The following is a 21,947-nucleotide window of genomic DNA, read 5'->3' on the forward strand; positions in this document are numbered from 1 at the left end:
AAATGAGGAATGGCTCCACCAGAGTACAACGGCGACATCATCAGAGCTCCCCCGAAAAGCAGAGTGACCATGGATAACTACAACAAACAGGGGAGATCATGCGGGAAGCGATTTTGGGAAAGGAATTGCACATGTTATGAGAAAAACATATAGGTGAGAAAATATATTTTAATACTGTGACCATTACAGAATTACAAACAAAACAATGATAAAGAAATTACAAATACAGGAAACAATCAGACATGGAGAAGCAAAATACCAAATCAAGTATGTTTTGAAGTGTCCATAGCGACCGCTCCATGTAAACGAAGTAATTCCTTCAAAACAACTGGTTCATCGAATGTAGTAGGTTTTTCTTTATATGTGACTTTGCAAAGGGAAGGATGAATTGGGTCAAATCTGGCATGAGGGCGAAGATCAAGAAATTTTGTCTGACAGTCAGCTGTAACTTTGGTCACATCTTGAGAAAAAAATAGGCGTTGATCCTCCCCAAAAAATTGTTTTTTGGACTTGACTGCAGACAGCACTTGTAGAAAGTCTGTGTATTGCAAGAAAAACATGATGACTCCACGAGGCTTTGCGGAGATCTTGGGACCAAGTCTGTGAGGTCTTTGAATGTTGGGAGGACAAGTAGTAGTAAGATCCAAGAGCTTAGGCAAAAATGTTTGAAAAAAGACGGTTGGATTGGAACCCTCTGTATTTTCGGGAAGACCATAAATTCGAAGGTTGTTTCAGTGATTCCAGTTTTCTAAATCCTCTGATTGCCTCTTGAGCAGAGATATCACAGACTCCAGACTGGAGAAGCGAGAACATGAGACCTGAAGAGACTCCGTTTTCTGTTCCACAACAAGCAAACGTAAATCCAACAAAGACCATTTATCGTTTAGACACTGCAAAGTTTTATTGGTTTCCTCAATAAATTGTTTCACAGCACAAATTTCCTCAAGGATTATATCCATGGAGGATGGTGCTGAGTTCACTGGTGAAGTAGGGTATTTTTTCTGTCGCTTGGTGGAAATTGCAGATAGTTTACTTGAAGGATGTGATTTTGGAATGGTGCCTGTCGTGTGATCAGGTTTCTGAGGAGAAATGTCTTCCATTTCGTTGCTAGCAGAGTCGGAGTCTGATTGCATAGTAGGTTTGGAGGGAGTAGTACATTTAAGATTTCTTAGTCTTCCCATAGAAAAGACAAAGGAAATTTAGTAAGCAAAACCTTAAATCTGAATTTCCAGCGACAGGAAGGCAGAGTCAAATTTATTGTGAGGTAATGGAAGTTTAAGTCCAAAAAAAGAAATCGCAGGGTCCACTGTCTTAGTGATTTAAATCACAAATAGTGAAAAGAAAGTGACAAATAGTGGTCCCTAAGCTCTTAAAAAATAATGAGTCAATTGAGAAGAACAAGAAAAATTGAATAGTGAAGGCACAAAAACATTTTTGCTTTCATTAGAGTGGATGTGCCTGTTATGTGCAAGCAGATATGAAGTCAAAACATAGAAAAATTGCTTCAAAACGTCTTGAGAGGGGGTGTTTCCACTAAAATATAAACAGTAATAAGATGAAAATGCCCAAGTCTCTGCAGTATTAACAGAGCATCAGTATAAGAAACACCCAAACGTCAAACAATCAGGGAGAAATTTGGAGTAAAAGTCAGTTAGTATTTATTAATATTCAGATGAAATGAGGTGGAAAGGAATCACAAAATGGCGGCCACCAGTAAGCAAATCACCTCTTCTCCCAGAGTAGCAGAAAAAACCTCAAGGGAGTCGACAGAAAGAAGAATTCAGCTGCCCATATGAAGCCATCAGCCACTAGATGTCAGTAGAGGGCGGGAACCAAGCATTCTGAGAGAAAGTTCCCAATACAGTGTGTGGGATTCAGCGCACAAAATGGTGGTTGCTATAATGGAAGGATCAGCACATACCAGCAAAGTTGCCGACACACAGGAGAAAAACAACACTGGTCAAGTCCGGAGGCACCCTACAACAGATACTCATATCTGTGACTTGGAAGAAGGGTGTTCCCCTCTCACAACAGAGCCGTGCTGGGACCCTCGACGCGGAGCTCCGCACTCACGATTTTAGGTCTTTAATAGCTGTTTAAGAGATAGACGGAAAGGTTAGGTTCCCAAGAGGGGCCATGCAAGTTACCCCTATTTATCCAAAACCTTTTTCTCAATTGTTCTGATTTAACCGCCTCACTGCTGTAAGAAGCCTGACTACCTTTGTTTCTAAAAGTACATTGTTATGCTTTCACTTAGCATTACCGCAATAAATCATATTTTATAAGCTTTTTGCTCCTACTCAGGGATTTCAGTTTAATATGTACACCACGTCATCTGTAAAAACATTGTGTAGAGATTCCACTGATTTAAGGCTGTAGCATTTCCTCTTATACTGTTACTATTTTTTAGAAATCATTAATATTTATTACTGTCTTGCTACTAATGTTCATATTTGTGATGCATGCATGGGCGTTGGTTTTGGGAAGGTATGGACTTCCAAGAACTAAAGTACCAAAATGAACCGGACATTACATACCCCTTGATCATGAATAGCAATACATGGTTGATCATTTGACCTACCCTGAGTTCTTCAGCCCTCCTCTTGATTGCGCGGTGCAGGACTTTTAGAGCTATGTTTAATTTGTGATCCAACAACTGTCTTGATGAACATCAAAAACTGCAATACCAAAGATACTGCCAGGGTTAGCAAATGTCCTGACAGCTGTAGCAGCTGATACAGCTGGATAACTAAATTGTTTGTTTGTGCAATAGATGCTCAATGGATGATCATATTCAGTTGCTGTACTTCTTCGTGTGATGTTAGCACCAACATCTTTACAAATATGAGTTGCTTTCAGGTTTTGGTACTTGCCAAGCATTTCAAAAGTATGAATGCACGATGGAAGCTGGAATACAGGGTTACCGTGTTGTACCAATGAATACAGCTTCAACATTCCGTGTGTTATAGTGCTGTCCAGATTATGTAGTGTACCGCAACAATAAAGGAAACCTCAACTAGTCTTTGGGTCCCAGGTTCTTAAAGTGACTACACTGCCATTGATAAAAGCAGTAGCCTCCCCCCCAATCCCTGAATCTAACTGCACCCCTGGTTGTGATGATCATATTGTGCACGAGAATTCCATATTCTTCACTCCCTCCTCTGCCTGGACCCACGTTTGAGTTAATAATATGGTGACCAGTACATTGAAGTAGCGGGGGAATGGGGAAAAAAGTGAATTTAGACACAGTCTGGTCTGCACTTAGCAAACTTCTTAATCACTCTGAGTGGAAGCGAGCATTAGACAGCCTTTGTTTGCAGAGTAGCGGAAAACTGTATACAAAAGAAGGAAGCTTAGATTACCCACACCCACTTATATGCACAGTGAACAATATTGTATAATTTTGGAAATCACTGGATGGAGAACTGAGTGTAGCTTAATTAGACAGCTGTGTCCAAGGTGGGAGCCCATCTCCCGAGTTCTGAACATCCTGCGAGATTTGCAATGGGAAATTATGAGCCTCAAGATGCATTGAGCTGACCTTAATCGTTGCATTAAGGGTTCTACATGCCACATGGATCCAGTTGTGCAGGAGACCCATTGAGACGCCCATACTTTGATTATTATCTTATTATTTTACACTCTTGGTGAGCATCAGCAACCTTGGCCAATAAAAGTACTCCTCTATTTACCTTATTTGTTATTTTGGACTGATGTATTTGCCCTTTGTATATGGATGCAGGAGCGAGCTTTCACCATGCTCTCGGTGGTACGCATCACATGACCTCCTATCAATATATTTCTTAATTGTTACTTCCTACTTTCATATTCAGGGTCAAATTGTTTAATTCTCACCTACAGCCAGCTATAAATACCATCCGTAAAATGAGTCTAACACTTTCTGTCCTCTCCTTTCCACTCTCACAAATTAAACATTGGTTGCACTTACAACGAACATACAAATTCGTTCTCTGGTATTGGTCCTTTATGGGAATCCCTGCCTGAGAATCTGAAAACTATGCAAACTTTTCTATCTTTCAGAAAAGTCCTGTAGCTCACTTGTTTTGCATCAGCCTAAACTAAAAGCTGCTTCATCACAACCAGTTGTCACAGCAGGAATAGGTACACAATCACTCCAACAACTTTAATATTCTCCTTTATGGCATATGCTATCCTATTTTAATATGGTGTTATTGGTGTTGGATAAATACATTAATAAATAATACCTTGTGTTTTAGCAAATGATTAAGCTACAGCTAGAGTACTTAAAGTCAGCAATATATCTGTGGTCGATTCCCCAGAAGCGCATTCTGTTCTTTTATGAGTTTCTAATACCCACAGCACTATTTTTTTAAGACTCCTGTGTTTATCATTTGTTTTTTAACACACAACTGACAAAACAATTGTACACAATTATCACCTAGACAATAAAATACATCTTACTGCTCAGCTAATCTCTCACCCACTCATCACAGCAACCACAAAAATTACTAATTTACACTTACTTGCACTTTTGATCCCATTCACCACACTACCCTGCTGAACCTCAAGTTTCACTCCACCTCTGCTACCTCCCTGGACACTGGTCTCAACTTAAAGTGGTTCCACCATGTTCCCCATATGGTGTGGTTTATCTGATCATGTCCTCGTTTTGTAAACCATTTTCTCAGCAATTGCACAATAATCTATTCCCGTAACCATTTCGCAGTGGGTGGTGCCGAGGAGGACTTCCAGTGAAGTAAGATATCTCTCTTAGCCACCAACATTCCAATTCTAATCAACGTTCCTGCCCCCATATTAACATCCCAATCTTGTAGCATGTTAAAGATCGATAGCTTAAGGTTAGGACTTTTTTGAAAGGAAATGCCAATGATGTACTCAATAACATTGAATATTTTGGCCCAGTATGATTGAATGACAGGACAGTCCTAGACTGTGTGTATAAATGTACCTCTATTCACCCTGAATCTCAGACAGATGGGGTTTGTTCCCCTCCCCATTTTTTACATCATATCTGGTGTGTAGTACACCCAGAGAAAATATTTTAATTGAATGAGGCAGTTTTGCTGATATGACTGCCTTATGTGTTACCATTTTCAACTCCATCCACTCTTACCCGACATTGCGTTCCTTTTCCTCTTTCAGTACTAGCAGTGGGTGCAGGGAATTTACAACTAATAATTTGTATAGTCTGGCGACACCCTTGTATTTCAGTGCTTTCTACTGTTAGTTTTGACATTAGCGGGTTCAAGTTTGGTAACAGTTTACTCCTGTCTCTATAAACCCAGAGCACATGCCGGACTTGTAGATAATGATAAAACTGAGATCTAAGGAGTCCACATTTCCTTGATTCTTGATAATTGTTCATTAGACAGCTTATTATTTGAAAACCACACATTTACAAGCCTGGATATTCCAATCCTGTCCCAAGTATGGGATCTCTCTAGCTGTGACAACCCACCAAGAAAATTCCCCTTTCAAAGAGGGGATTTCCTGCATTAAGTGTTCATTCCAACCTATCCATTTTAGATCTAACCTAAAAAAAATAAGTTTAACGAGAAGCAGTGCCAGAGGCATGGGCGTCCGCAGAAATGTTTCCGGGGGCAGGGGGAGAATTTTAAATTCATCACCAACCTCCGACATGATTTTTAAAAAATCTAATAAGACAAAGATCTTAAATAAACAAAGAAACCCATAGGGTGAAGAGAAAAATCTTGTGAAGCGCCACAGCAGACGACTTAGAACGATTTAGAAAAGGGGGTGGTGATGAACAGAGTGTCTGAGTTAAACAGACCACTCTTACCCAGTCCAAAGATCAGGGCTTGATCCATCACCGTTATTTATCTCACTGCCCCATCCCAGCTCAGAACCTGGCTATATGCAAATCAGTCTGTCCCTGGCCCAGTGCATCATGGGAACAGGGCAGACTAAACTACCAAGCCAATTCTTCACCAGAAAGGAGACAAGCTACCGGGGACCGGTTTCTGGCATTTCAGCCTTCTTCGGCCCGGCTTGCTTGAATCCTGATGGAGCAGTGAGAAAGGGACTCATGTCTGAGTATACCCTGCCACACCTATAGTGGCCAAAAACGATTTAGAAAAGGGGGTGGTGATGAACAGAGTGTCTGAGTTAAACAGACCACTCTTACCCAGTCCAAAGATCAGGGCTTGATCCATCACCGTTATTTATCTCACTGCCCCATCCCAGCTCAGAACCTGGCTATATGCAAATCAGTCTGTCCCTGGCCCAGTGCATCATGGGAACAGGGCAGACTAAACTACCAAGCCAATTCTTCACTAGAAAGGAGACAAGCTACCGGGGACCGGTTTCTGGCATTTCAGCCTTCTTCGGCCCGGCTTGCTTGAATCCTGATGGAGCAGTGAGAAAGGGACTCATGTCTGAGTATACCCTGCCACACCTATAGTGGCCAAAAACGATTTAGAAAAGGGGGTGGTGATGAACAGAGTGTCTGAGTTAAACAGACCACTCTTACCCAGTCCAAAGATCAGGGCTTGATCCATCACCGTTATTTATCTCACTGCCCCATCCCAGCTCAGAACCTGGCTATATGCAAATCAGTCTGTCCCTGGCCCAGTGCATCATGGGAACAGGGCAGACTAAACTACCAAGCCAATTCTTCACCAGAAAGGAGACAAGCTACCGGGGACCGGTTTCTGGCATTTCAGCCTTCTTCGGTTCGGCTTGCTTGAATCCTGATGGAGCAGTGAGAAAGGGACGTATGTCTGAGTATACCGTGCCACACCTATAGTGGCCAAAAACGATTTAGAAAAGGGGGTGGTGATGAACAGAGTGTCTGAGTTAAACAGACCACTCTTACCCAGTCCAAAGATCAGGGCTTGATCCATCACCGTTATTTATCTCACTGCCCCATCCCAGCTCAGAACCTGGCTATATGCAAATCAGTCTGTCCCTGGCCCAGTGCATCATGGGAACAGGGCAGACTAAACTACCAAGCCAATTCTTCACCAGAAAGGAGACAAGCTACCGGGGACCGGTTTCTGGCATTTCAGCCTTCTTCGGCCCGGCTTGCTTGAATCCTGATGGAGCAGTGAGAAAGGGACTCATGTCTGAGTATACCCTGCCACACCTATAGTGGCCAAAAACGATTTAGAAAAGGGGGTGGTGATGAACAGAGTGTCTGAGTTAAACAGATCACTCTTACCCAGTCCAAAGATCAGGGCTTGATCCATCACCGTTATTTATCTCACTGCCCCATCCCAGCTCAGAACCTGGCTATATGCAAATCAGTCTGTCCCTGGCCCAGTGCATCATGGGAACAGGGCAGACTAAACTACCAAGCCAATTCTTCACCAGAAAGGAGACAAGCTACCGGGGACCGGTTTCTGGCATTTCAGCCTTCTTCGGCCCGGCTTGCTTGAATCCTGATGGAGCAGTGAGAAAGGGACTCATGTCTGAGTATACCCTGCCACACCTATAGTGGCCAAAAACGATTTAGAAAAGGGGGTGGTGATGAACAGAGTGTCTGAGTTAAACAGACCACTCTTACCCAGTCCAAAGATCAGGGCTTGATCCATCACCGTTATTTATCTCACTGCCCCATCCCAGCTCAGAACCTGGCTATATGCAAATCAGTCTGTCCCTGGCCCAGTGCATCATGGGAACAGGGCAGACTAAACTACCAAGCCAATTCTTCACCAGAAAGGAGACAAGCTACCGGGGACCGGTTTCTGGCATTTCAGCCTTCTTCGGCCCGCTTTGCTTGAATCCTGATGGAGGAGTGAGAAAGGGACTCATGTCTGAGTATACCCTGCCACACCTATAGTGGCCAAAAACGATTTAGAAAAGGGGGTGGTGATGAACAGAGTGTCTGAGTTAAACAGACCACTCTTACCCAGTCCAAAGATCAGGGCTTGATCCATCACCGTTATTTATCTCACTGCCCCATCCCAGCTCAGAACCTGGCTATATGCAAATCAGTCTGTCCCTGGCCCAGTGCATCATGGGAACAGGGCAGACTAAACTACCAAGCCAATTCTTCACCAGAAAGGAGACAAGCTACCGGGGACCGGTTTCTGGCATTTCAGCCTTCTTCGGCCCGGCTTGCTTGAATCCTGATGGTGCAGTGAGAAAGGGACTCATGTCTGAGTATACCCTGCCACACCTATAGTGGCCAAAAACGATTTAGAAAAGGGGGTGGTGATGAACAGAGTGTCTGAGTTAAACAGACCACTCTTACCCAGTCCAAAGATCAGGGCTTGATCCATCACCGTTATTTATCTCACTGCCCCATCCCAGCTCAGAACCTGGCTATATGCAAATCAGTCTGTCCCTGGCCCAGTGCATCATGGGAACAGGGCAGACTAAACTACCAAGCCAATTCTTCACCAGAAAGGAGACAAGCTACCGGGGACTGGTTTCTGGCATTTCAGCCTTCTTCGGCCCGGCTTGCTTGAATCCTGATGGAGCAGTGAGAAAGGGACTCATGTCTGACGACCTGGCAACTACAGGGAAACAGAGGGAAAAACAAAAAATGGCTGGAAAAAAACACAAAAATTCTAAATCAGGTTGATGTGGTTCTAGTGAGATCCACATCAGCAAACCTTTCGATGATGATACAGTGGACGATTGTCTGAAATAAACCTCTCCCCTGCCTCTCTTCCCCAACCTCGTACCAGATCTTGGTTGTGTTGCCTGTTACATTTAACACTCAGCATTCCCTCTCCATGACACTCAAGTTATCCTAATGGTTCCGCTTCTCTTATATCTACCTCTCCTATCCAAGCACTGCCTTTCACCTTTCATCTTTCTCTCCAGCATTAACTTAATTCACTGATTCTGCCCCCTTCATGTCCACCTCTCCCCTCCATGCTCAACTCTTCATGTCTCTCTCTCACCTATTATCTCCATTTGCTGTTTCTGCCCCTGTACCTTCTGCTTCCTCCTACATGCTCTGCTATTCACCACTCTTCTCCACGGCCTCTTACCTTGCTTCACCTCTTGTGCCAGGACGCATTACAGGCCCCTGCAGCACAGATGGGCCCACAACACTTCAGAGGGCACCCAACCCATCAGGGGGCTCCCATTCAGCCCAGGGCCAATGCATATCTGTGAGATGTGGGAGACCCAGGGGCCCATTATCACATTCTGCCGAGAGGGACCCATCATTTTGGGTTACACCACTGCTCTTATGTAAGTTACACCATGTTCAGAACTCGGCAGCAAGGGCAGTCCTCAGCCTTGGGCTTAGAGACCGCATCTCTCATCATCTGAAGGCACTGCACTGGCTGCCAGTCCGCTGCAGAATACTCTTCAAAGCTCTGGTTCTGGCTTTCAAAGACCTGCATGGTATGGGGGCACTTTACACATGTAAAAGAATCTCATTCTATACCCCCCAGCAGACCTTTTAGGTCTGCTTTTCAACATCTGGTGGTAACTCCTAAATGTGCTAAAGCCCGCTGTGGGGGTCGCTCCTTTCAGGTTCAGGTGGCCAGGTCCTGGAATAGGCTCCTTCTACCGCTTAGGCAAACAACTGATATTCTGGCTTTCAGAAAGCAACTGAAAACCTGGCTGTTCCAACAAGCAGGCTGATCACCTCACTCGTAGGGCCCTCGTCTCTCTTTCACGTTGTGGCACCGCCCGCCACAATGTTAAAAATGGGCGGGCGCATCCTAATACCCCCCACGGGAACTCCACCCTTATGGCGGGCGGACTCATTATCCGATAGGATGGCAGGCGGACTAAGTCCGCCCGTCATCCTAATGACCCCACAAGTGTTGCTATGGATATAAAGATGCAGAGATGCCACATCTCCTTCCTTTATATAAAAATATAGAATTTATATTACTAATGATATTACTAATGCACAACAAAATATTACAACCTACATGAGGAAAAAGAAACAATCTAAGAAAGAATAATTTAAAAGGTTAGTACAACACCGTTAGCCCCAATCCCTTTCATTATAAAACATTTAAATTACATAACATAACTCCTATATCTTACTGGTACATTTATGGTTCTACCAACTCGTGTTACTTTTGTGGAACAACTGTTGAGTTCCATTAATGACACTGGTAGAGTCTGTAGAGATGGTTCTTGTAGGTTGATGACCAGATGTAGAGGGAAAACTGGTTGAACCTTCTGAAGATTAATCCATAACTTCATCCCACATCCAATTCATGGAAGAGGAAGATTTTGTACGTTTTATTAGAATCAGTATTTTTGTACGAGGACATTCTGTTGTAATGCCACATTACAGTCACTTAATCTGGCTGACTTGGAATAAGGTGAAGTGACCTGTAAGGGTGTTGAATATTTGCTATGACCTTCCTTAATCTTGAAGATAACTTTACTTTGGCCCAATCACCTGTCTTTAATTCAATATCACTAGCATTATGCATCTTGTCAAAATGAACTTTGCAAGAATCGTGCATTTTCCTCAAATTAGATCTGACTAGAGCTGGTGACCACTTACTATGAATTTTCATCATTTTCCAAGCTACGTTGTCCTTACCAAAAGGTTCTCTCCCTCTTAAAATTCTGAAAGGACTATATCCAGTTCCTGTAGGAGTGATTCTATGAGCCCACAATGTGCTCAACAGTTCTTTTTCCCAATTCTTTCCTGCATTTATTGCTGCTTGGATAATGCTCATGATGACTCTGTTGAACCTTTCAACAATTCCATTTCCTGCAGGATTCTAAACTGGTGTACACTTCTTGTAAATTCCATTTCTTTCCAAAGGTTTTGTATATTTTTCAGATGAAAATTGTGGACCTTGTCATTTAGAATCACTTTGGGTACTCCTTTTCGAATGAGTACATTTTGCAAAAAATTAATGACCTGTTTACTGTCCAAATTTTTAGTGATTTCAATTTCAGGCCATTTAGAAAATTCATCAATTACTACTAAAATGTGTTTATTGTTTCCATCATCATCCTCAATAGGACCCAGCCAATCTATACTGAGATTTTCCCATGGATTATCTGGAATTGTTCTTAAACCAAGTGTGGGTCTAAGTACTCTTAAGGATTTGTCAGCATCAGCACACATTGAACAGCTTCTAACAACGTTTTCTGTATCCTTATCTATTCCTGGCCTCCAAAATAGCATTTTGATTCTAGATTTCAATTTCGAGATGCCAAGATGACCTGTCATGATTGATTCCTAGTATTCTCATACGAAATGTAACAGAAACTATAATCATTTCACATCTGCAAATATAACCAGAGTTGTCAATTGATAATTCATCTTCATAACTTTTAAATCCCTTTGAAGATCGTTTTTGCTAGGCCATCCTTTGGTGATGAAGCCAGTAGCTTTTGATAGTACCTCATCTTGAGAATATCCATTGTCCCATTCTTCTTTTGTTATGGCACTCTTTTCATCAAATACAATAGCTACATTAAATTCATCTGAGTCTGAACTTGAGCTAAATTCATGCTGAACTGGTGACCTGCTGAGATAATCAGCTACTTGATTATTCTTACCGGGAAGGTATTCAACATCATATGTAAAATCCAACAATTTTAAACTAATTTTTGAAATTCTAGGTGTGGCCTTGAGTATACCTTCTGATGTTAATACCTTAAGTAAAGGTTTGTGGTCGGTACGAAGAATTAATCTTGTCCCCCACACAAATTATCTGAACTTTTCCATGGCCCAAACCGTGGCTAGCATTTCTTTTTCTATTACAGAATATTTTACTTCAGATGGAGATAACGATCGAGATGTGAATGCAATAGTTACTTCTTCTCCTTCATTGTTTATTTGTGAAAGTACTGCCCCCAAACCTTCGCCACTGGCATCAGTTGTCATAATACTGTGTGCAAAATTGTCAAAAGCTTGAAGGGTAAAAGCCGATGTATGTCAGATTTAATCCCTTGAAAAGTTCATCATTCCATTCAAATTCATATTTGATTTTCAATAATTGTCTCAAATTATACGTTTTTATAGCAAAATCTTTTACAAATTTTGAATAGAATTCAGCTAATCCAAGAAAGGATCTTACTCTGTCCTTAGATGTTGGTGAAGATACTTTTTCAATTGCTTCAATTAAGCTTTTCTCAGGGAAAATACCATTCCCACTGACTTGATGGCCAAGATATGTCACAGAATTCATTCTCAATTTGCATTTTTTAAGTTCAGCAGTAAGACCTTGTTCCATCAATTTCTCTAATTCAATTTTCAATGTTTCATCATGTTCATTCAAATCACGACCCATTATCAATATGTCATCTTGAAAGTACGTTATACCTTTTATGCCTTTGAATAGTTTATGCATCAGTCGCTGGAATACGGCAGTAGCAGAAGCGAGGCCGAATGGCATTCTTTTAAAACGATAACAACCAAAGGGTGTAATAAATGCTGTTAAACTTCTGCTGCTGTCGTGTAATTTAATCTGATTATAGGCTGATGTCAGATCTATCTTAGAAAACCACTTTATGTACTTAGTTTGTGATAACAGTTCATCTATAATGGGAAGAGGAAATTTGTCTATTATAATGTTTTTATTGAGATCTCTCAAATCTATGCACAAACGTAAACGGTTATCAGGTTTGTGCACGACGACTAACGGAGCCAACCACTCTGCGCTCTCAACTGGCTCAATAATACCCTTTTTCTCTAAAATATCTAATTCTGCCATAACACTGTCTCTAATACTAAGGGGAATGTTCCTAGCTTTATGGCTTACAGGAATAGCATTTTGTTTAAGAATTATCTTATGAGTGAATCTGTTAAGTTTCCCTACTTCACCTGTGAAGACATTTGGAAATTGTTTAGTTATACTCTCAGTGAAATCTTTGTTTACATCATTAATGAGCATAACTTGATCAACCGACTTTGGGTTTAAGATGATTCCTAATTCACCTTGGTCAATCCACCTCAATACAGAAGGGCCCTTTTCAGCAACATAAAGTTTCCCTCTGGTAGACCTGTCTTTGAATTTGAACATTTTCTCAATATAACCCATCATAGGGATCTTTTCACCAGTGAAAGTTACTGGTTGAATATCTGAGGGTTTTAACTTTTGTTTAAGAATGTGAGCAAATTTCTATTCCCATACTGCACGTTGGACAATAGTGTAGGGTGACCCAAAATCAGGTACAATCTGAATATCTACTCCACCTGTATTAATATCACAAAATGGTTTCTTTTTCCCCGCCGTATTAATGTTCAGAATAACATTGTTAGTATCATTTATGTCTTCTATGCACAAAATGCCATCATCTGACGATGAATCATTCTCAACATTTCCTTCTTTTTTTTGTTCTATACAACCTACAAATTTCTTTTTATTTCTGTTCAATCGTCTTCTGCATACTTTAGAAAAGTGACCTACAACTCCACAGAATGTACATCTGGATTTAATTGCTGGACACCATTTTTCTAAAGCATTATGGCCACTATAACCACATCTGTAACAAACATGTTTGTCATCAGTATCACTTCTATCTCTATTGACAGTTTTCTTGTAGCTATCTCTCTGATAACGGTTGTCAGGTTTCTTACCTTCATTTTTTTTACATATACTTTTGCTACACCATTGTTACATAATTTTTCTTTAACGCAACCTCTGCACATCTCTTGGACATTTCTGCTTTTTAGGTCTCGGCCTAGCGATACACTGTGCAGCAGTTTTCGTGCAGCCACAGTCCTTTTGGCAGGGTTTTGTAAATGGACCTGGAAATTCCACATGCTCGTGCGTGTGATTTTCCATTTGCGGCCTGCTATTGGCCTTTCCCTGCGTGTTGTTCTGTAAAATAGACACCATAGGCAAGAGGCGGGTGCATAGCTCCGCCCCTGGCCTATTGGTGTCTGTTACGTGCATTTCCTGCCATATGCTTTATATTATCGGGCGCGATAATCGAAAGCATATGGGCGCGAGCACACCACTCGCGGCTTTTTCCGATCGCTTTCAGTTTCGCAATCGCCTCCCTCCCCATACACAGTTTCTTGTTTTTAAAAAGTATGCAACTCACGATTACAAATGACACACAACTTTGCACTCTAGCGTCACTTCCAACGTAAACATTTAGAAAATTTAACAGGGGTTGGCAGTCGAGGGCACCAGTCACGTTTATCCAGTATTCTGTAGCTTGTGTCTGTTCTTAATATCCTGTGTCTCATCAACTAGGCAAGTGCATCTTTGCAGAAGCTGGTGTAATCGGGGCCAAAGTGTAGATGCCTCCTCATGTGCCTGTTCCGGGTCCAACAGCCGCTCACAGGGCAGAGAGGCAGCCTCGGCCGGCGCATTGAGCTCAGATCCAGGTCTTTAGAGTTCTGCTGTGAGCTGTAGGGAAGGGGCGGAGCGGTGTGCGTGTGGGAGGTGGCAGGGGAAGGCAAGAGCAGGAAACACTGAGGCTTCACGAGGAGCAGCAGGCCTCGGGCTTTGCCGTACCATGGCTGCAGTCGCCGATACACAGCTGATGCAGACCGCTGGGCTTATCGGTAAGGACACTTGGCCTCCCTCTGGAGCAGCGTAATCAGATAGTTCCCTGGTTAACTTTGTGTCTTGGCATGTGTACGTGTTCTCTGGAAACATTGTCTGCATTTTGATAGTATTGTTTGTTTATGGCGACACTCTTGTTTATTTCTTCTTTGGGCAGCAAAAGCGTGCCTTTCGCCGTAAAAATCGCCCCACTCCAGCGAAAGGCGAGGCTCAACAAACTCTATTTTTGCAATATTTTATGTTTTTAATAAGCATCACAGCACATGCGACATGCTGCTCTTGCTACTAAATGCATAAATATTGAAAACGTGGAGTTTGATGAGCCGCGCCTTTCTTTTTAAAAATGTTGTTATTGTAGTCGTTGGGCGGGGAAACGAAGGCCGATTTCCGCCTAGTCCTAACATGGAGACTTTATCAGCTCAGCTACCATAATAGAGGGGAGACGTACGCATGCCGCTGCCGAGAGGAGGTGCCGCAGTTCTCACCGCTCAGTCTCCTCCCCCTAGCGCGATTCACTGGGTGCGGAGTGGTCAGAACGCCGTTGGCGTAGTTAAAGGGAGATTCACATGGCCATAACTCTGAGAATGAGCAGTTCGAGGATGGTAAGCCAGAGATATCAACCATAATAATATTTACCTCCTGCAGAAAGGACACCCACTCACTACTGCTCCTAAGCTTCATAAGTGAATTTAAAGCTCAGCGATTCGATTCTCATCAGTTGGGGCCGGTCCACGAAACAACATGTACTCTGCAACCCGTTGATTCTATTCGCTGCGTTCATAGACATGGAAATCCACAACTCTTTTCCCTCCCGATGGCCTTAGACATTAATAATTATAGCTGCCTCCTTCCTTAATGCCACCGCCCTGTAGAATTACAATCCAGCCAGGCAAGCCGTTGACTGCTTCCCCAACGGGACAATCTAAAATACTCGCCGGACTCGAGAACACAGAGACTCGTTCAATACCTCACTGTCAAGCCTACACCTTACAACCTAACACGCATGAGGTAACGAAGCCCGTAGAGGCGCAAATCCACTCATTTGCGCCTACGCACACCTGACTCTCAAAGTCACATCGGTATGGAGCCATCAATGAAACTCCAGCCTGTACCCAGGACACCAGAAGCGCATTAGACCTAAAACAAATATATAAAGAACGGGTGGGGGTAGGCATGGTACGGTGATGTCTCAGGGGTGGAAAGGTCACAGCTCTGTGAATTGATAGACTTAAGTTTACAGTCTGGTATAAATTGTAGTCGTCTAGGGAGCATTCTGTTTAGTCGCCTACATGATGACCACTTTTTAAGGAGAGAAAAAACCGGGACGTCAATCAACACAAAAATAGTAGTACATGCTCACACCCCTGTGAACATATTCACTTCTCGAATATATATATATGCAAACTCTATGGCATGACATTTAAAGAATCCCCTCCCCACTTTGTTCCATGGGCTCGGTTGAGCCCCCCTTGGGTCTTGGGTGATGAGCTCTGTGGACGTTAATTTGGCCCTCATTAAATCCTGCTGTACTGCAGTGAATGAGACCAGGCAGTACATCAGGAGGCCCTTATCAAATAAGCTCTTTCCCAGGTGTAATGGGGAGGGGTAGTGTAACATGAGCCTGCGCAACACTATTAAAGTGTGTGTGCTCAATTACCTCTCTTTAAAAACCGGAAAAAGCATTTATTTTTGCAAAATGTGTCATGACACCGGGATAGTCCATGAAAAACTGAGACTATCAAGACCAATTCTGGACGTCTGGTCACCTTACACATAACGAATTTCTCTTTCCTCTCATCTTTTGGATTTTTGCTTTGATTATGCGCAAGTACTAGCGCTCGTTAATGTTCTGCAACAAAACACTTTATATTCATACAATTTTTCTAGATTGAGACACCTGGACAGACCTCCTCGGATTCCACTTCCTGACCAAAACCACAACCCTATAAAGTGCACCCGCAGATTGCACGGCTGGGGGGAAGGGGGGGGAGGGGCATGACGGGGTTTTTACTACTGGACGAGTCTTATATTACAGCATCCAAGCCATAAAAGGCTCTCCATTTCTCCCAGACCTTGTCATATTTTTGGGAAATCTCCTCCCCTTGTATACTACCCGTTTTGCCTCCATACATCTATTCATACTCTCTGGCCACATTTTGGCTATTTTTCGTTTTGCGACCATAAAGCTAAACATACAAAATAACAACAGTGACCTCGGGATATCTACTTTAATCAGAACGCCTAATATTACTCAATGTTGTGTGTTGGGGTTAGCACTGCCGATCATGGCTTCCAGTTCCTGAATCACTAACCCCAATATGCGCTCACCTTTGTGCATTTCCAAATGGTATGACTAAACGTGTGCTTCTCAGTGCTGCTGCTCGAGGCCCTTCCCATTTTAAATAATCTGCTCTTATTATAATATATGCTTAGCAAGATTTTCAGTTGAATGAGTCCCAGCCTGGCTTTTATTGCTACTTACCTGGGATGCATCAAGGCCGCCGCCTCCCTGTCAATTTTTTCCATGGGTCCCAAATCAGTTTCCCAGTTGCATCAGAGGTTCTGTAGATGTCTGGAGTGCTATTAATGATGTTGGGGTACATTTGTGACATTAACTTCTGTGTGATTTCACATATCAGGACCCAGTTTTCCACTGGGCTATATTCAGGGATGTCTGACTCGCTAATCCCTCATGCCCTGAGGGCATGTGCCAGTTGAACATATGTATATCTTTGGGAGTGCATTACCTTGAATGGTCTCAAGCTCCCTCCTACCATTATATCCCACTGGGAGCTGATCCCAATGTCAGTCCATTGTTTGAATCCAGACGGTTTGTGTACTTCCTTAAGCACCATCCCTTTCCATATCAGTATAGCCAATGCTATCTTCCCCTGCCAGCCCAGGGCTTTGTTAGTAATATCCCATGCTTTCAGGGTTGCCTGTATTGGCATCGGTAAGCATTTTCTATCCTCCTGCCTGTTAACGTAATGTCTCGTGTTACATGAGTGCCCTTTCCAGTCTTGTTGCTGGCTCAGTATGTGATATAAACCCCCACTTATAAATGACCTGCAATTGTGAGGCCCCATAGTATGCCCTTATATCGGGGAGAGCAATACCCCCATTATAGCATGATCAATGGTCTGTAGGGCTATCTGCAGGGTGCCACCCGTTTCAGAGAAACATCTGCTCGGGTGTTGCCAGCCTTCATTACTCATAAAGGAAAGAGTACATTGGCAATGAAGCAGCTTTGGGTTTGACATTTTAAAAGATGCAGCGTTAACACATTAGAGGGATACACAAGGCCCAGAAGCAGCAGGAACAGATAGAAAAGGTTTGCGGCGAGATAGGGGGCTGCCCTATCATCTTTTCCGGCGGGCGCCAGCAGCTGAGTCGAATCAGTGACACAGAGGGCGCAGCCCGTGATAGCTGGATCTGCAGCCTCCAACCGCAGTGTGTGAATGGTGGGCTTGGCCGCAGTGGACGGGCTGGACAGGTTGTTCTTGACCCCGAAGGCATCAGTTGCTGAGGGCAGAGGTGAGCGGCCTCCCCCAACCCCACGCGAGGCAAAATGGCAGCGCCTACTGCGCCTCCAAGCCGTGAGGAGTGATGCGTCCAGGTGGGCTCTGGTGGCAGGGGGAGACTGGCCCATCCTTTCTCCATGAAGTGCTTTGGTGCCTGGTATACGTTTTGGGTGTGGAGAGGGGGCCCCTGTTCACTCGAGGCTGAGGCGGTTGTCTGCCTGATCCTAACATGGCTGCCAGTGGTGATTTCTTTCCCCGAGCTGAACTTTTTGGCGTCCGCACTCCCCTTGGACCATCCCAGACAGCGGAGTCTGAGTATTGTGTCCATCGCCCAGTGGAGCTGCTCGGCTCAGATTTTGAGGAGATAGGCCTTGGTTCATTCCCTTGCCCGTCACCTACCCAGCCGGTCTTTGGGCTCAGTTTCTCCCCGTCTCCCTTGTCTCTCACTTATCCCTTGCTTTGAATTTCTGTAATTCTGCTCTCTTCTTTAAACTGTGTCTTTTTTACCGTGGAGACTGAACACCATTGACCGCTGCCCGGTGGTCTGGCTCTGGCTCACCCCCTTGGCCATCACCTACCCAGCCAGACTTTGGACATTGTTTTTCACTGTTCTTCATGGCTCCTCTATCTCTTCTCTTCAACTACTCGACTGCTATGTTCACACTGAATATCTTCCCCCTTCAGACCCCCTAGCCCTATCCACCTGCCCTATCCTGACTATCTGTCCCCTCTATCCTCCACCTTTCCTATAACGTGCGTCTTGGTTAAGTTACGCTCTAATGTCTTATATTATTGTGTTAAGATCACGTCTTTCTTTCCCTAGCACTTATTGTTAATTGTAACCCTAATTGAAGTAACAATTTAAAAATGTCTTGATGCTATGTCCTCATGTAAAGCGCTCTGATACCTTCGGGTCTAGCCAGCGCTATATAAAACTGTTCAAATAAATAAATAAATAAATAAATAATATTCTACCAAACCCATCAGAGTGTCTGATACCACAAAGGGGGTACTCTGCAGGACATGCAGTAGTCTGGGTAGGGTGATCATTTTAAAAAGGACGCCCTGCGCACGATTGACAAAGGGAGTTTACCATCTCTGCATCTTCCTGAAATTCTCAGAGGACCCAGCACAGGTTCCACTCCAGGAATTCAACTCTTTTTGCCATTATCACGATTCCCAGGTACCTGAAGCTTATTCTAATCACCCAGATTGCCCAGCTCAGACTGCCCAGTTTCTCCCAGTCCCCCATCTGATGAAGGATCGATTTGTCCCAGTTGATGCAGGGTCCAGAATATGTCTCAAAATAATGGGTCAGGATCACCGGAAGTGACATCTTTGGGTTCGTAAGATGGACCAACGAATTGTCTGCATAGAGCCACATTTATTCTAGTTCATTCAACACCTCTGGAAATTCCACGGTGTCGGTCCTAGATAGATATGTTTATTTGCACAATTAATTAAAATCATTGCAATTCATACAAAAAGGACATAAAAAAGCACTTTCCACTCTCAATTAAAAAGTTCACACGACGTGTGAGCAGCTCCAGAAATAGTGCAAACAGCAGGTGAGGGGTGGGGGGTGGGGGGGTCAGCAGGCACCCCTGCATTGTGTCTCCCTCCCAATTTGAATGTCTCAGTAAGTACTCAGTTCACTCTTACAGCTCCAGTGAGTGCTTTTTAGGGCTCGCGCCGTGCGATGCACTGCGCAGCAGTGTTCGCACAGGCGAGAGTCCTTGTGTCCGGGTTTTCAAAATGCACCTGGAAATTCCACACGCTCGTGCGTGTTCATTTCCTATGGTGCATTTTGATTGTGCTTTGCGTGCGTGTTGTTTTGTAACAGAACACGTAATAGGCCATAGGTGACCGCGTAACTCCGCCCATGGTATATTAGTGTCTGTTAAGCGCACCAAAGCCCATATGTTTTCAATTATTGTGCCCAGACATGGGCGGGATAGCTGAAAGCATATGCTTCGCAGTGGCACGCTTTTTTTTTAACAATAGGGATCGCGATAGCAATTGCCTTCAGTGCTGCTTGTTGAAAAGTGCCGGTAGTCTATGTAGCAAAACCCTAGGTGCAGTGTTGTATTCCGATAGAATTCAGCGCCTATAGACTTCTGTTTTTAAATTAGTGTTTTGAAAGCACAGTTATGTATTTCTTGATTTGAACTGACGTCAATTACAATGAACAAAATTATGCAATTGATCGTGTTTAATATGGATGGGAACATATCTGCTCTCGAATCCACCCAGAAATACTGCATTTCAGCAAAATGCATTCATATTCTACAAACATTTTTCAGGAAAAACGTTGCTTTAAAACGAGCAGCATAAACTGTGCAGTAGGTGTTGCTATCTCCCCGAAGCCCCACTGCAAACTTAAAACAGCTGTTGCCTCGGAGGAGTGTGCTTGTAGTTGAAGTTCAATTCTCTTCGGTTGGGTGTGTGAATGAAATCTAAAAATAACCCTTGGTGTCTGAGGTATATTTATAGACCACTGCCAACTGATGAAATTGAGTAAAGCCGCTGAAATGAATGCAGTCTGATGTTTAGGTAACAGTTGCGCGGTGTGTGAGTTTGGCAGACGACTGCTTTCCGAGATCCGAAGATGTTTCCGGTTAATTGCAAACATAAACCCTAGTGAATCAGAAAACGTATAAAGCATTAATAATTGGCTTCCAGCCCAACAGTTTGCATTTGGCCTCAGTTCTTCCTAAAACTGTGTTCTGTTTGTTAACAAAAAGCATGCGCAGATAGCCGCTTCAAAAACAGTGTACAGCCGCGCGCGATAATCAGAAAAGACTGTTTCTGTTGGAGGGCAGAGTCTTCATACAGTCAGGCCTGCAGCCAGTCGGTTAGTAGTAGTTGTTTATTCAATTTAGGCCCTAATCAGAGCCAGAGATCCCTTGGATGCTGTTGAATCTACATCCTCCCTCCCACGGTGGTCCTGGCAGGCTAGCATCAGGACACAGACCCCAGCCTTCCAAGCATCATCACCATCCCACAACACCCACTCTCAACATTTTACAGCGTGTCCATTTAGTTCAGGCAAACATGCCGTGCCAACAGACAACACTTTTTAATATTAGCCAAATGTGGTATATTACGTAACTAGTTAAAAAAAATAATTAAGTAAACAGAATTTAGTGGGATTGTGTGTAAGATCTTACGGGGTGGCCCCTGGCGTTGTCTCATTTGTGCGGTGAATTATGCGGTACATGGAATGGCGAGGAGCGCATCTAGGACTCAACATCTATTTTTGCAAGTTTCCTGGAATCGCTCTTTAAAAGGTGTATAACTGTGCTCTTGGTGTCTGTCTCTGTGTCTCACTCTGTGTGTCTGTCTGTGTGTCTCTGCCTGTGTGTCTCTGCCTGTGTGTCTCTGTCTGTGTGTCTCTGTCTGTCTGTGTGTCTCTGTGTCTGTGTCTGTGTGTCTCTGTGTGTCTGTCTCTGTGTCTCTATGTCTCACTCTGTGTGTCTGTCTGTGTGTCTGTCTGTGTGTCTCTGCCTGTGTGTCTCTGCCTGTGTGTCTCTGTCTGTGTGCCTCTATGTGTTTGTCTGTTTGTCTCTGTCTGTTTGTCTCTGTCTGTGTGCCTCTGTCCGTGTGTCTATGTCCACATGTCTCTGACTGTGTCTCTGTGTGTGTGTGTCTCACTGTGTGTGTCTGTCTGTGTGTCTCTGTCTGTGTGCCTCTATGTGTTTGTCTGTGTCTCTGTCTGTTTGTCTCTGTCTGTTTGTCTCTGTCTGTGTGCCTCTGTCCGTGTGTCTATGTCCACATGTCTCTGTCTGTGTCTGTGTGTGTGTGTGTCTCACTGTGTGTGTCTGTCTGTGTGTCTGTGTTTCTCACTCTGTGGGTGTCTCTGTCTGTGTGTCTCTGCCTGTGTGTCTCTGCCTGTGTGTCTCTGTCTGTGTGCCTCTATGTGTTTGTCTGTGTCTCTGTCTGTTTGTCTCTGTCTGTTTGCCTCTGTCCGTGTGTCTATGTCCACATGTCTCTG

The sequence above is a fragment of the Lissotriton vulgaris genome, chromosome 6 (assembly GCF_964263255.1).
Source record: "Lissotriton vulgaris chromosome 6, aLisVul1.2, whole genome shotgun sequence".
Classification (NCBI taxonomy): Eukaryota; Metazoa; Chordata; class Amphibia; order Caudata; family Salamandridae; genus Lissotriton; species Lissotriton vulgaris.